The following is a 15037-nucleotide window of genomic DNA, read 5'->3' as shown; positions in this document are numbered from 1 at the left end:
TTCAGTGGGACCCATGAATTAAAAAAAAACAAGTGTGGGCTCCTGAGCTTCATTTTCAATCAGCCTCTGGGTGGGCCAGGTCCCGGGGTCATTGGAATAATAAGGTGGGGGTGCACAGGACCCCTCATGGGGCTTAATAATGCCCAGAGGACCACCCCTCCCTGGGGCTTATTTTTTCAAAACATGGGTCCTCTCAGACCCCCCTGGTCCCTAGGGATAATCGACATCCTGGGCTCAGATGCCATAATTAAAATGTGGGATCCTCTTGGCCAAGGGGATCAATCAATCAATCATAACATTTGTAAAGCGCACTACCTACCCATGAGAGTCTCAAGGCGCTGGGGGGGGCTGCTACTGGTCGAAGAGCCAGGTCTTGAGGAGTCTTCTGAAGGCCAGCAGGTCCTGGGTCTGCCGAAGGTCGGTGGGGAGCGTGTTCTAGGTTTTGGCGGCGAGGTAGGAGAAGGATCTGCCACCGGCGGTGGTTCTCCGGATGCGTGGTACTGTGGCGAGGGCGAGGCTGGCAGAGCGGAGGCTGTGGGCGGGGGTGTAGAAGCTGAGTTGGTCGTTGAGGTATGCCGGACCGGCGTTGTGTATGGCCTTGTATGCGTGGATGAGGTGTTTGAAGGTGACCCTCTTGTCGACGGAGAGCCAGTGTAGACCTCTTAGGTGGGGTGCCATGTGGCTGCGTCGGGGGACGTCGAGGATCAGTCGTGCTGAGGCATTCTGGATGCGTTGCAGCCGTCTTAGGAGCTTGGTTGTTGTTCCTGCGTACAGGGTGTTTCCGTAGTCCAGTCTGCTGGTGGCGAGGGCCTGGGTGACGGTTTTCCTTGTGTCGAAGGGGATCCATTTGAAGATTCTGCGGAGCATTCGAAGGGTGTTGAAGCAGGACGCGGAGACGGCGTTGACTTGCTTGGTCATGGAGAGGGCGGAGTCGAGGATGATCCCCAGGTTGCGCGCGTGGTCGGTGGGTTCTGGGGCTGTTCCTAGAGATGTAGGCCACCAGGAGTCGTCCCAGGCTGATGGGGTGGGGCCGAGGATGAGGACCTCTGTTTTGTCTGATTTCAGCTTCAGCCTGCTGTCCTTCATCCATTCAGCGACGGCCTTCATGCCTCTGTGGAGGTTGTCTTTGGTGGTGTGGGGGTCTTCGTGAGGGATATGATCAGCTGGGTGTCGTCGGCGTAGGAGATGACGTTGAGGCTGTGTTGTCGTGCGACGTGGGCGAGTGGAGCCATGTAGATATGGAACAGTGTTGGGCTGAGGGAGGATCCCTGTGGAACGCCGCAGATGATCTCGGCGGTCTTGGAGCGGAAGGGTGGGAGGAGGATGCTCTGGGTTCTGCCGGAGAGGGAGGATGTGGTCCAGGCCAGGGCCTTCTCTTGGATTCTGGCATCTTAGGGGCGTGCAGTTAGGGTGTGGTGGCAGACCGTGTCGAAGGCTGCTGATAGGTCCAGGAGGATGAGGGGGGCTGTCTCTCCTTTGTCCATGAGGATCCTGATGTTGTCGGTGGTGGCGATGAGGGCGGTCTCAGTGTTGTGGTTGCTGCGGAATCCGGATTGGGATGGGTCCAGGATGTTGTTGTCTTCGAGGTAGTGGGTCAGCTGTCTGTTGATGATTTTCTCCGTGACTTTCTCCGGGAAGGGGAGCAGGGAGATGGGCTGGAAGATCTTGAGGTCCGCCTTGGGTTTCTTCAGTAGGGCGTTGATCTTGGCGTGCTTCCAGCTCTTCAGGAAGGTTGCTGTCTCGAAGGAGATGTTGATAGTTTTCCGGAGATGGGGTGCAATGGCTGTGCTGGCTTTGTTGAAGACGTGGGGAGGGCATGGGTCGGATGGGGATCCGGAGTGGATGGAGTTCATGGTCTTGATGGTGTCTTCGTCGCTGATGTTGGACCAGGTGGTCAGACGACTGATGCGGGTGGGGGTCGCAGGGGTGGTGGTCTCGGTGGCGGAGGTGGGGGTGTTGGTGTTGAAGCTGTCATGGATGTTGGTGATCTTGAGGTGAAAGAAGGTGTCCAGTGAGTCGCACAGGTCTTGTGATGGTGGAATGTTGTTGGTGTTGGAGCTGGGGTTGAGGTTGGAGAGTTCTTTCACGATGTTGAAGAGCTCTTTGCTGTTGTGTGCATTGTTGTCTAGGTGGTCCTTGAAGGTGGTCCTCTTCGTGGTCTTGATGAGTTGGTGGTGTCTGTGGGTGGCGTCCTTGTGGGCGGTGTAGCTGTCTGGTGTTCGGTCACGGAGCCAGTTCTTCTCCAGTCTTCGACAGGTGCGCTTGGAGGTCCGGAGGTCTTCGGTGAACCATGCGGCTTTCTTGTTCGTGTGATTGGTTGCGGAGGTCTTCAGTGGGGCTAGGGTGATTTTGCAGTTGTTGATCCACTGTTTGAGGTTGATGGCGGCTGTGTCTGGGTCGGTGGGGTCGGCGGGTAGTTCCGGGACGAGGGCGGAGGTCAGTTGGTCCTTGGTGATCTTGTTCCAGCGGCGGCGTGGCAGCTGTTGGGTGTGGTCTGTCCAGTGGGGTTTGGTGGTGTGGTTGAAGGAGACGTGGGGACTGGCAGAGAAGATGGGGTCCAGTGTGTGGCCAGCGGAGTGGGTTGGTGTCGTCACGAGCTGTTTGAGTCCGAGGTTTGTGAGGTTGTCGATCAGGGCGGTGGAGTTGGTGTCGTTGTTGTTCTTGAGGTGGAAGTTCTGGTCCCCGAGGATGATGTAGTTCGTGGAGGCCAGGGCGTGGGTGATGATGAGGTCGGCGATGGTGTCGCTGAACTGTGGATAGGGTCCGGGTGGTCTGTAAACCAGTGTTCCTCTGAGGGTGGTGTTGGGGTCGGTGTGGATCTGGAAGTGCATGTGCTCGGTGGTGGTGACGGTGTCGTCGGTGTTGGTCGAGACTCTGAGGGTGTCCTTGTGGATGATGGGGGGGCTTTCTGACCTCGGGGACCACCACCTCCCTGGAGACATAATCAATGTGTATTGGGGGCCTTAGGGACTTCCACCTTCCTGGGGGCCTCCCTCCTTGAGCCACAGAGGGCCCTGGGGATAGCCACCCCAAATGGCCCTGAGTGGGACCCGGGGACCCAGAAAAGAGGCCCTGCCCCAGGGAATTGTGTCCCCAGGGCCAAAATGGGCCCGGGAGAAGGACACGCAGCAGCCCTTACCCCCTTTCATCCACACTCTACAAATCTGCATCCTGGCGCACTACTCGTTTGCGGATGATGACTCCTTGAGGTCTGAGGGTCCTTGGGTCCCACTACCCCTCCTATTACCTCCAGTGAATCCTAAATAGTAGTCTCACAGGCAGGTCATTGGAAGCCACGCACCCTTTTTCCACCACTCTGCAAACATACCTCTTGGTGCACTATTGGTTGGGAGATGAAGTCCCTTTGGCTGCTGATGGTGCTTGGGGTCAACAAGTCCTCCTGTTATGTCCAGTACGTCCCACACAGTACAATTGCTTTTAGATGGTCAGAGGCCCTGCCCCCTTTCTCTGTCACTCTACAAATGCCCCTCCTGGTGCACTATTGTTTGGGGGATGAAGTCCTCTTGGATTCTGAGGGTCCGTGGGGGCAAGGAATCCCTCCTGTTACCTCTAGAAAATCCCATGCAGCGGGATTACTGAGAGCTGGTCGCAGGTCACAAATCCCTTTTTCCACCACTCTGCAAACAAGACTACTAGTTATAAAAACCATAGAAATTCTTAAAAAACAAAGGTTATAGGGATGTTATAGTTAGGAAATAGTTTTTAAAAAACCTCAGAAATTTACTGAAACAACAAAGGTTACAGCGGTGTTATAGTTAAGCTCAGATTTCACTCATACAAACCCTGTGAAAATTAGCAGTTATAGTTACCTACACTAACTATAACCTGAACCCCTTCAATGCACTACCCCTGACCTCACATATTACAATACGGATGACATTGTCAGTGACCCACTGACAAACCCACTCATACCACCCTAAAACCTCTTGTATACCCACTCACACACACACACAACCACTCACAAACACATTACCAGTACTCATATACTGGCTCACTCCTTTATAGAGGTACTCACACAACCATTCACTTATCGATACAGCCACTTATGCAATGAATCACTTATTTGTAGAGCCATTGACTTAGCCACAAACTCACCCATACAGCTACTCACACACCCATGTATTTACCTACTCAGTCACACTTACACAACTATTCACTCACCCATATAGCCATTCAACACAGTCACTCACTCACGCATGCAAACACATACACTCTCACTCTGACACTCCCAGACAACTACTCACATACCCATGTACACATCTATACAAACACTCATGCATCCACTCACTCACCCATATAGCCATTGACACAGCCACTCACTCATACACACACATATATATGGAGATAGATAGATAGATAGATAGATAGATAGATAGATAGATAGATAGATAGATAGATAGATAGATAGATAGATAGACAGACAGACAGACAGACAGACAGACAGACAGACAGACAGACAGACAGACAGACAGACAGACAGACAGACAGACAGACAGACAGACAGACAGACAGATAGATAGATAGATAGATAGATAGATAGATAGATAGATAGATAGATAGATAGATAGATAGACAGACAGACAGACAGACAGACAGACAGACAGACAGACAGACAGACAGACAGACAGACAGACAGACAGACAGACAGACAGACAGATAGATAGATAGATAGATAGATAGATAGATAGATAGATAGATAGATAGATAGATAGATAGATAGATAGATAGATAGATAGATAGATAGATAGATAGATAGATAGATAGATAGATAGATAGATAGATAGATAGATAGATAGATAGATAGATAGATATAGACACCAGCCTCCAACTGGTCACAGCTGGGAAGGGCTAAAAGATGTGCTTATCAGGGGGTTTGTCTGCCAACGTAGGATTGAGATCAGAGCCTTTTCAATGGGCTACTGGTCATGAGCAGTGCCCAGCTACCACTGCACACAGCTCATGAGCATCTGTGCTTGGCTGAAAGCTGTAAGAGGAAAGGAAGAATGAAAAGAATAATCAAGATGGATGAAAGAAGAGAAAGAAGTAGTGAATGAATGATCAATTGATGTATTTATGTGTGAATAGGTTTCTGAATTGATGGTAAAAAGGATATATGGATAGACAAAAAGAAGACATAAATATGGAGCAGAGGGAGTATGGATGATAGGCAGACAGAAAAATGGAATAAAGCAAAGAAGGAAAGACGGAACAAGAGGAAAAATGAAGGCTAGGTAGAAGGAAGGTAAAATAACTGAATGAATGTTAGAAATATACAGAATGAATGATACAAAGAAAAAGATGAAAAGGAAAAGAAAGTATGAGGAACATTTCGAAGAATGGAAAATGGATACGGAAAAGCAAGGGAACAAAGACAAAATTAAGAAGAGAGATAAACAGGATAGATAGTGAAAGAAATAGAATAGCAAAAAATAGCAGAAATAAGACAAGGACATCACTATGAAAAGACTGAAACTGTGAAAAAAGGTAGAAAGAAAAAAAAAACATGAAAGCAAGTAGGATGAAAAAATAATTAAATATGACCAGAAAAAATTGAAAGTTTGAATGAAGGATAAATATATGGAAGTCAATATTGTGAGAAGGAAATACAGATGGGAGAAAGGAGAAAATTAAAGATGGTTAGAAAGAAGATATAAGCAAAGATAGATGCAAAAATGATTGAATAAATAAAATGGAAAGAAAGAATGACATGAGAAACATGAGAGAAATATATAAACATAGAAAGATACAGTGGAGGATTTCACACCATTAAACTTCATTGGGTTATAGGAACTTTGTTGCTCAGAAGTGCTCTGCCAGTGCTGACTGTAAAAACCTAATGCCTTTTTGGTCAATGTATTTAAAAATGGTTCTGTGAAATGTTAACTTCTTTCTCAATATTCCTTGAAAGGAGAGAGTTCTTAAACATCTCTGACAGAGGACTTTAACACAGCTGCAAGCCCTTGGTAAATTGGAATATTTCATGCGTACCCCACTCAAGCAGGGCCGGACTGGGAACCAAAACCGGCCTTGGCAAAGTGACCGCCCCCCCCCCGGCTTGGGGGTGGCGCCGAGCACTGTGCCAGGGCTGTTTTCGGCTGATTTTGTTACAGGGCCGATTTTGCAGCCCTGTAACAAAAAGGGCCCCCAGGGGCCCAAAACCGTCCCCCACCCGTGCGGGGCACCGGGGGATTGCCCGGTGCCCGCTACGGCCAGTCCGGTCCTGCACTCAAGTTGTCTAGAAGTTCGCTATTTTTGGGCCAATTTCTTTGAGTTTTAAGGTGAAAAATATACCATTTGGTCACATATTTTTCAACATTTCTCTAGATGGAGGAACAGCTCTTCTTAACACTCTCACCACTGACCTAATGAGGGTTAGGCTTCCTTCATTTTCATTCACTTTCTTAGTGCCATTTGAGGGATAGCTCAAAATGTGTGTCTCTTCATTTTTATCACAAGTTTTATGTCAAGATTTCCATTTTCTGTAATGAATGCGGTGGATAACCAGAATGATTGTCAATGAATCTAAAGTAATTGAGACAACACAGTAAGGGTCTCATCTGTCAGCTTGGACACCAGTTTCTGTATGAAGAAAGGATCTGAAGTATGTGGGATGCCCATTATCTGTGATGAGTCCTCATACACATCCAGCATTTGATCCATCCTGCAGAGTACAACTGGTGCTTTGTGAGATTTCAGTGCAGGGTATGGCCCCACCCTCGGGGGCTTATCTACATGAAATTTGTGTAGGGCAATGCTTCCTGCTGTGCTGCCCTACACTAGTTTAAAAGGGCAGGAATGCATAGTATTTAAAAGCTATGGTGTATTGCTGTCATTTCAGCCAGTGCACAATTGTCACATTGCACTATGGCTCGTTCCTACACAAAAATAATCACGAAATACAGCTCATTGTTCCACATGTGCTGCAGAATGCAGCACATGTGGAAAGAGGAAAAGATAGGAGATGTGTAAAAATGTCTCCTTGTACGCCTTCTCTAAGGAGGCAAAAGTGTTTGCCATTTTTTGTAAACAGATGTTATTGGTTGTCATATATACATTATACATACAACCATATAGTTGTTACCATTAAAGTTATCACTTATCTACTCAGATCTACATAATTAAAGTACTTATGAAAAATTATGTAAGTAATATGTAATCAATACCTAGCCTTCCCCCCAAGGTCCCTACCATGGAGTAAGTAAAGTATTACAGAAATGAAAGTAAGCAGCATGAATTGCACCACATATAAGGTAAGGAGACATTAGACATTTACAATTAGGCATCCATCCTAGCAATTACTTAAGGGTGCACAGTACAAGCCAGAGTAGCAGAGACATTCCCCATAGAGAAATAATCATGGTGATCTTCTGGGTGTATCCGGTTCAGGGTTGGATAAGCTATCTACCATGACTCCCCAGGCGCAGGTAACATCAATTTTTACCTGGTCTCTTCAGGCTTTTTTCTTAAGCGTATTCTCCCCTCACAACCTGCTCATTTGATTATTTCTCTTCGCAACATGTGCACTCAGAACCCCCAGTTGTCTTCCAATTCCTCGCGATTTCCCGTTTTGCAAGGATAAACACTAGATCTTGGAACTTGCTTGCAACTTTCGTCTTGATGTGTGGGAAAACCATCCCAGAAAACAATGCCCCTGGGTATGGGGAACCTCTCCTTTGATGACCTTATCAATAGTGTGTAAGGTCTCAGTCCAGAATGTGTTCAGTATGAGGCATGCCCAGAACATGTGAAGGATGTGTGCCCCTCCCTTTCCTCATCTAGTACATGTTGCGTCAGTTACCTGGAAATATACGCCTATGCTCTGCGGGGTCAAATAGGACCTGTCTAAGATATTATACGAGTCCTTTGCTGTATTAGGGAGGCTAACTCTTCTTCCCTCCTAGATCACAGCTTGTTTTAACAGTTGTTGCTGGTCTGTGCATAACTCTCTATATAAGCAGCGTTTAATGGTGCCTGCAGGGCAGAGCCATATATTTACAGCTCAGCGATATCAAGAGGGTCAGTGGTTTCTTTGTGAAAATGTTTGCGAAATGCTGTCATGAGCGCTCAGTGTAGTAGAATGTGTCCCCAGAGTAGGTCGAATTTTGCATGGAGTTCCTCAAATGGTAGGACTTCCCAATCTCTAAAAAGATCACCCACTTTTGTTGTCCCAGCCTCAACCCAGAGTTCAAGGCCCTGCCACTTGCTGCCATGTGGAAGTGCCCTCAATTTTTCTAGAGGCAATTCTGATGAGTAAGGAGTTTTATTTCAAACCTCCTGTAAACCTCTGCTCACTCTGCCTACACTCTGAACTCCTGCGAGTCATTGTGAGAATTTTCTCACTCACAGAAGAAGTCAGGCAGTGGTGGCATAATGGGGCCAGGGGTCTGATCTCGATTCTGTCTCTGTGTCAGTCCTTGGATCAGCCATTTCTATTGGGCTGCAATATAATACGTCTTGAAATCAGGGACTGCCAACCCACCCGCTGCTGTAGTGCGTTGTATGATTGCCAGAACCACTCACCTGTGGCTTGTCCCTCAAGTAAACACAGTGACCAATGAGTCCAACGCCTAAAAGAATGAATTCAGGACCCATACTGTAGGTGTGCAAAAAACTTATAGGAGGCAGTGGGACAGCCAGCATTTACATGAGTGCTATTCTGCCTCCCACAGAAAGCGGTTGTGTCCTCCAGAAACTAATGAAAGGCCTTAGTGATCTAATATCTCACCCCAGGTTCCCTTCAACAAGTCGGTCCGGTTGTGCTAGATCCTAACTTCAGGGTAAGCCAAGTATCGGGGTATCCCACTGCAGCTCAGTTAGGCTATCTGGGGGATTCTCACTCTGTACAACAGGAAATAGCTTGGACTTCTGTCAACTGACTCACAACCCAGACAATAGACCAAACTCATCTAGCATAAAGAGGAGTAAGTCATCTGTATAGAGCTCAATTCGATGATGATGCCATCATATACACAATCCCCTATACATATGCCCATACCTAGCCAAAGCCTCTGGGGCTCCGTAGCAAGGGCGAACAGCATGGGGAATAGTGGATACCACTGATGTGTTCCCTGTCCCATCAGATAACCAGCAGAAATGACCCTAAACATATGCCATCTAGTATTATGTTGAGTAACATAGTCCATGCTATGAAGTCTTCACCTAGTCATCACTTCATACATATAATGCCATTACGGCCTGGGATAAATCTTGCTAGATCTGTGTGGATCAATGTAGGGATTACGGCTAGAGCTTAGCTGCTACAATCTTACTCAGAATTTTGTAATTGATGATGAGCATCAATAGCGGTCAATAGGCTGATCGATCATAGGCAGGTTTACCCCGCTTTAGGATGGGGGTTATCACTGCTTCTATAGTAGTGTCTGATACGGATCCGGTAGCCTTGGCTGTCATGTATAGATCAACCAATCTTGGTATTATATCAGCAGAGTATGGGCCATAAAATTCCACCAGGAAACCATCTGTGCCCGGGGTCATAGTTAGGGGTGGGCGGAATTTGTGAAATTCACTTTCGCAAATTATCGCAGAATTTTAAAAAATCTCCGCAAACATATGGAAATATCGCGAAGATGCGGAAGTTTTTTTCCCGCCCGTTCATGGTATTTTCTGCGTGGTCGCGGCTACCCAACTTACCCATGCGGTTGCTCGCAGGCGCAGCCATCTTGTTTTCACTTGTCTCGCGGTGCATGATCGCGAGAAGAAAGACGTGATCGCGCGACGAATGACGTTACTGCGGGCGCGAACTGTCGCGAGACAGCGCAAATGACTACCGACAATCCAACATCTCGTGGAGAACGCAACCGGATCGGGAAAACTTGTCGGCAAACATAGGGATTCAGGTAAGGCGATCACGCGCACGTGAGAATGTAATATTTTACAGGGCAAGCAAGCAAAAAATTACTGGTAAAATGCGGATTGCGTAAATTTTTACATTTTCGCGCTCTCCGCGGAACGCGAAAATATCAAATTATCGCAATTTCCACGAGCGGAACGGAATTTGAGCCCAGGCCTAGTTATAGTACATGCCATTTGATTAATGGCAGAGGTTATTTTGTCTGGAGTAATATCCCCACCAAGATCTCTTGCAACCTTGAGTTGTTGCTACAGCAATGTATTGTTGCTGTGTCTTGTAAGGTAGAGCCTGTATAAAGGTTGGAGTAGTAACAGGTAAATATGTCATTGATAACCTAATGCAAGTAAATTCTGTTACACCCTTTGTCTTTCAATTCATTATTGCTGAACTATACTTATCTGGGTTGACTAGCAAAGCTAGTAAAAACCAGATTTATCTCACTCAACAATGGATTCTATCCATATACTGCTTGTAGTTGAAGCATCTAAGTCCTTATACCTGCAACAAAACCTCCTCTTTAGCTTCCAGGAGTTTAGATTATAGCTGAGGATTGCCGGTCGTTGGGTCTTTTTTCTCTTAAGGCTCTCTCAGCAGCTTGAACTTCACCCAAAAGTTTGTGCCTGATACCTTTCAATCTGGCCAAACAATACCCAGAAGAACCTCCTTAAAACTGTCCAATTCTACCTGAGGAGACAAAGCCATAGCAGTTTTATCGGTAAACTACTGGATTATCTTGGTTCTGATCATCTTGCAGAAGACCTAGTCTTCCAGCAACTCTGGTTTAAGCCTACACGTAGCGATTGTGTGTCGGGGTTGAGCCCATTGTAAATGTAATAGGACAGGATTATGATCCAATATGGTGCAGGAGAGATACTCCACAGTGTGTACTAGGCTATGAAGACTTGGGGTACAGAGAAATAGATCTAATCGGACATGAACATCATGAACCCCAGAGAAGAGGGAGTAGTCCCCCCCCATCGCTTATAGCCATCCCTATGAGTCAATGAGCCCCCAATGCTGTTGCCAGTCTTTAAACGCATAGGCTGTGCGAACAGTTTGGAAGTCATGTAGTGGAGGGTGCAATCTACCCAACTGAATATCAATAATTTCCCACCTTTGGGGGTCGGTGGAATCCAGATCTCTTATAATAGCTGTTCTACATTACTTTATGTCTCTATCCAGGAACTCTCTCTGTGTTGGTTGCAGTATCTGACAGTGGCATACCAGATGAACCGAATTCTCCTTTTTATAGCCACAATGCCTCCAATTTTTGTTTTCCTTATGCATCCAATGCGGGGCGTCTGCAAGAGTAGGGAACTGTCCAAAACGCAGGGTTATTTATTTTCTTTTAACACACATAGAAAACGTGGACTCCAAATAGGCTGCTTGTTTCAATGTTTTATAAGTATTGATCACTGTCCACGAGTGAGTTCTTTTAGAAAAAATACTTTTATCAACCAGCCGCGAATGGAACTTTGAAGCCTTGTTTAATGTTAATTTGAAGGTTTGGTAGGGCATATATTTATTCCAAAGATCTTCAGTGCAGGTAATCTTTAGCGCATGTTCCAAAAATGTATAGGCTGGCAAATGTTTATCCTGATCCATTTCCTGCCATAATGATTCGTTAAGACTATTTTCCTCTACAGTCTGTTTTGTCTGATACCAAACGTTTATGTATGTGTAAAGTCTGCCCAGTACCTCGTTCAGTAGCCCAAACTCTGAGCACATCTGTGCTGGTGAAGCAGTCTTTGGAAGCTGAAGAACCTTTTTGTAGATACTCGTTATTAGTTTGTTTACAATTTCTGAGTCCTTCCCGTACATTGCAGCACTGGCGTATGATAGTGTTGGCAGTGCTTTAGCAGAGATTGCCATCAATAATGGTCTTAAGGAAGGACCCTCCAGTTTCTTTGCAAGAGCTTTTAGGGCAAATGTTAGGGCCCCTGCTCTCTGGGTCATGTATTTTTTCTGGTCTCTAAATAATAATTTGTTGTCAACATAAAATCCCAAATATTTGTAGCATGATACATTCTCCAGCAAATTACGTTTTAGTCTAATCTTGTGATTCGAGGCTATACGGTTTGTAATGAGCATCATTTTTGCTTTTGAAAGATTTAATTCCAGTTTATTAACAGACAGAAAATCAGAAAGTTCATTTAGTAGTCTTGCTAAGCCTACCTTAGTTAAGCTTAACAGAACAATATCATCTGCATAAGGTAGATGCGACAGTTGTAATTTGCCCAACTTTGGTGAAAGTGAGTTAATTCCATCAAGCTTTCTCGAGAGGTCTGAGATGAATAAATTAAATAGGTGCGGAGCCAGCACGCACCCCTGTTTCAGTCCCGTGTTGGTATACACTTTTCTGGATATTCTAGCTCCATTTCCGAGCTTCACGCCTACCCAGGATGCTGTATAAAACAGCAATAGACCCTTCAATAGTCTCTCTGGTATATTCCAGGATTTTAATTTAGACCACATGAGTTTCCGGTCTACGCTGGCAAAGGCAGCTTTTAAGTCTATATAATACAGGTGAAGATCCTGTTTTCAGCTTTTGCATCTTTCAGCAATCAGTGAAATGGACAGGATATTTGTGATAGTTCCGATGTCCTTTCTAAATCCTGTTAGATTTTTTGGTATCAAGTTACATTCTCTTGACTAGTCAGCTGGATCTTTAAGGAGCAATGAGGCAGGGTTCCTGTAGGGCTATTATATCGCAATCTGCCTCTCGTTAAGTGGAAGGCCTTCATTAAGTAGTCGCCTGGCTCCAGCTATATTCCAAGATAGCATGTGTATTGCATGTGTTTCAGAGGTAATTTCTGAGACATTTTTAAAGGTAACCAGTTCCTCTTTTATAGTACATTAGGCATATACGTGCAAGTTAACACGGCATGCCTGACACTTTAAGTCGTCACGAGCACAGCGGTGCCACGGCCCCCGCACCACGGGGGAATTACCCCCGCTGGGAAGGGGTTAATGTACACCTCTCCTGTTCAAGTAAGAGAACAATTTATAACGAAAAGCATTTATATGTCATTTGCCCTGCAGTAGATGCCATGTAAGGAAAAGTCATTATGCAAGTCCTCTTTATATCTCCTGTCCCGCAACCCCAATAAGCACAGTATGGGCACAATATACAATGTTTTACGACTCATCAATCCCCAAGATTTTAAAACAATAACTAGTGTCCCAACTCCGCATCCCCAGGACAAGCCGAGGAACACCACCCATCCAAACAGTAAAATAAAACAGAGCCAGTAATGTAAGTTCTTCCATGCTATGTATGAGTAAGAGGGTTAGCCAGTGAGTTGCCCAAGCTATTGAACTTACGTTCAGCTTATTTCAATAGCATTGTAAATTCAGCCCATTGTTTAGTGTTAGACTTGGGGGTCTCTAGTTGGCACAGGTATGCACTTGTGACAAATAGGGACCCTCGCCTCTAGTCAGGGTAAGGGGCTACACTCCTAAAATAACCCCTGCTCACCCCCTTGGTAGCTTGGCACAAGCATACAGGCTTATCTCAGAGGCAGTGTGTAAAGCATTTGTGAACACATACAGTAATCAAGTGACAACACTACAGATGGACACCACACAGGTTTTATATCAAAAATAAGTATTCTTTATATATATTTACCACAAGACCTTTAAAGGACAAAAACACACAATACTGTTACTTTAGATGGTAGAATTTAACTTAGTTCTCTTAAGTTCTTAGATGCGACACTTTAAGTCAATGTACCTTTTAGATGCGACACGCAGGGCAACGAAAGTGTTGCAACGATGTTGATGCGATGAAGTTTTTGGTGCAAAGAAATAAAGATGTGAAGATCTTCCAGATGCGGCACGCTTCTCCGATGTTGCGAGAAGACTCGACTCGATGCTTCAGCTGCAGCGGCGACACACTTTACGCGATGCGACGACATCGGGCTTGGCAGCAACACTCTTCTCCGACGTTGCGCGATGCTTCCGCTCAATGCGATGTTGCAGCGGTGACACCCCTATACGCGATGTGATGACAGCAGCTCCGACGGCAGCACGCTTCTCCGTGGATGCGAGGCACTTCTCTTGATGCGGTGCAATGCGACAACTATGATGGCTGCGATGGCGACACGCTTCTTCCTCGATGCGAGACTCTTCTCTTGATGCGGTTCAATACGTCAGCTACAATCTCTGCGATGGCGGCATGCTTCTTCGGTGTTGCCAGACACTTCTTCGATGATGCGAGACGCTTCCGCTTGATGCGATCCTGCAGTGGCGACACACTTTACGCGATGCGACGACAACAGTTTCGACGGCGTCACGCTTCTCATTCTTGAGTTGCGCTTCCAGCTCCTTGCGACGCGCAGTCCCTCATAAGGCCCAACAGCAGCAGGCACTTCCAAAGGACTCTGGGGAGCTGGGGGGTGAAGTCTGTTGTTCCTGAGACTTCAGCAGGAGGCAAGCTCTTTTCCAAGCCCTTGGAGATCCTTCACAAGTTGAGCAAAAGTACACACAAAGTTCCTTTCTCCTTTCTTTGGCAGTAGGCAACCCCTGCAGGCCAATCCCCAAGTTTCAGGGATAGTCTCTCCTCAGTTTCTTCTTGATTCCTCTCCTCAGCAGAGGTTCTTCTTGTTTCCCAAAGTGATCTAAATTCTTGGGATCAGGGTCTCAATACTTATACCCCAAAATCCTTTGTCCTCTGAAGGCAGAGGGGCCTTTGCCTTGTTCAAGCCAGTTCTGGTCAGTCCTGGAGAACTTTGTTTATCTGACTCCTTCTTTCCTTTCAGAGTGCAGGGCAGAGACCTCAGACGAACCACATGAGGTGGAGCCAGCATTGTGGAGGGAAGGCACAGCCCTATTCAGGTCCCAGGTGCAACTCCTCCAACCCATCTAGATGCAGATCTCTCTATTCACCACTGGGACACCTCAGCCTGTCTCCTGGAATTCCTCAGCCCTGTCACTCAAACTCCAGGCAGGGAATAGACAGCCTAGCAGAGGCAGGTTTGAATGGTTAGACAAGAAAATACCTAATTTCTAAAAGTGACATTTTCAAACACAGAATGTTAAAACCAACTTTACTAAATGATGTATTTTATCATTCTTTGTTCAGGCATACTAAATTCAAATTTCTACCATGTTCCCTCAGTCAGTTAGGATTATAAGATGTAATAA

The sequence above is a fragment of the Triturus cristatus genome, chromosome 5_2 (assembly GCF_964204655.1).
Source record: "Triturus cristatus chromosome 5_2, aTriCri1.1, whole genome shotgun sequence".
NCBI lineage: Eukaryota > Metazoa > Chordata > Amphibia > Caudata > Salamandridae > Triturus > Triturus cristatus.
This window is presented reverse-complemented; position numbering follows the sequence as displayed.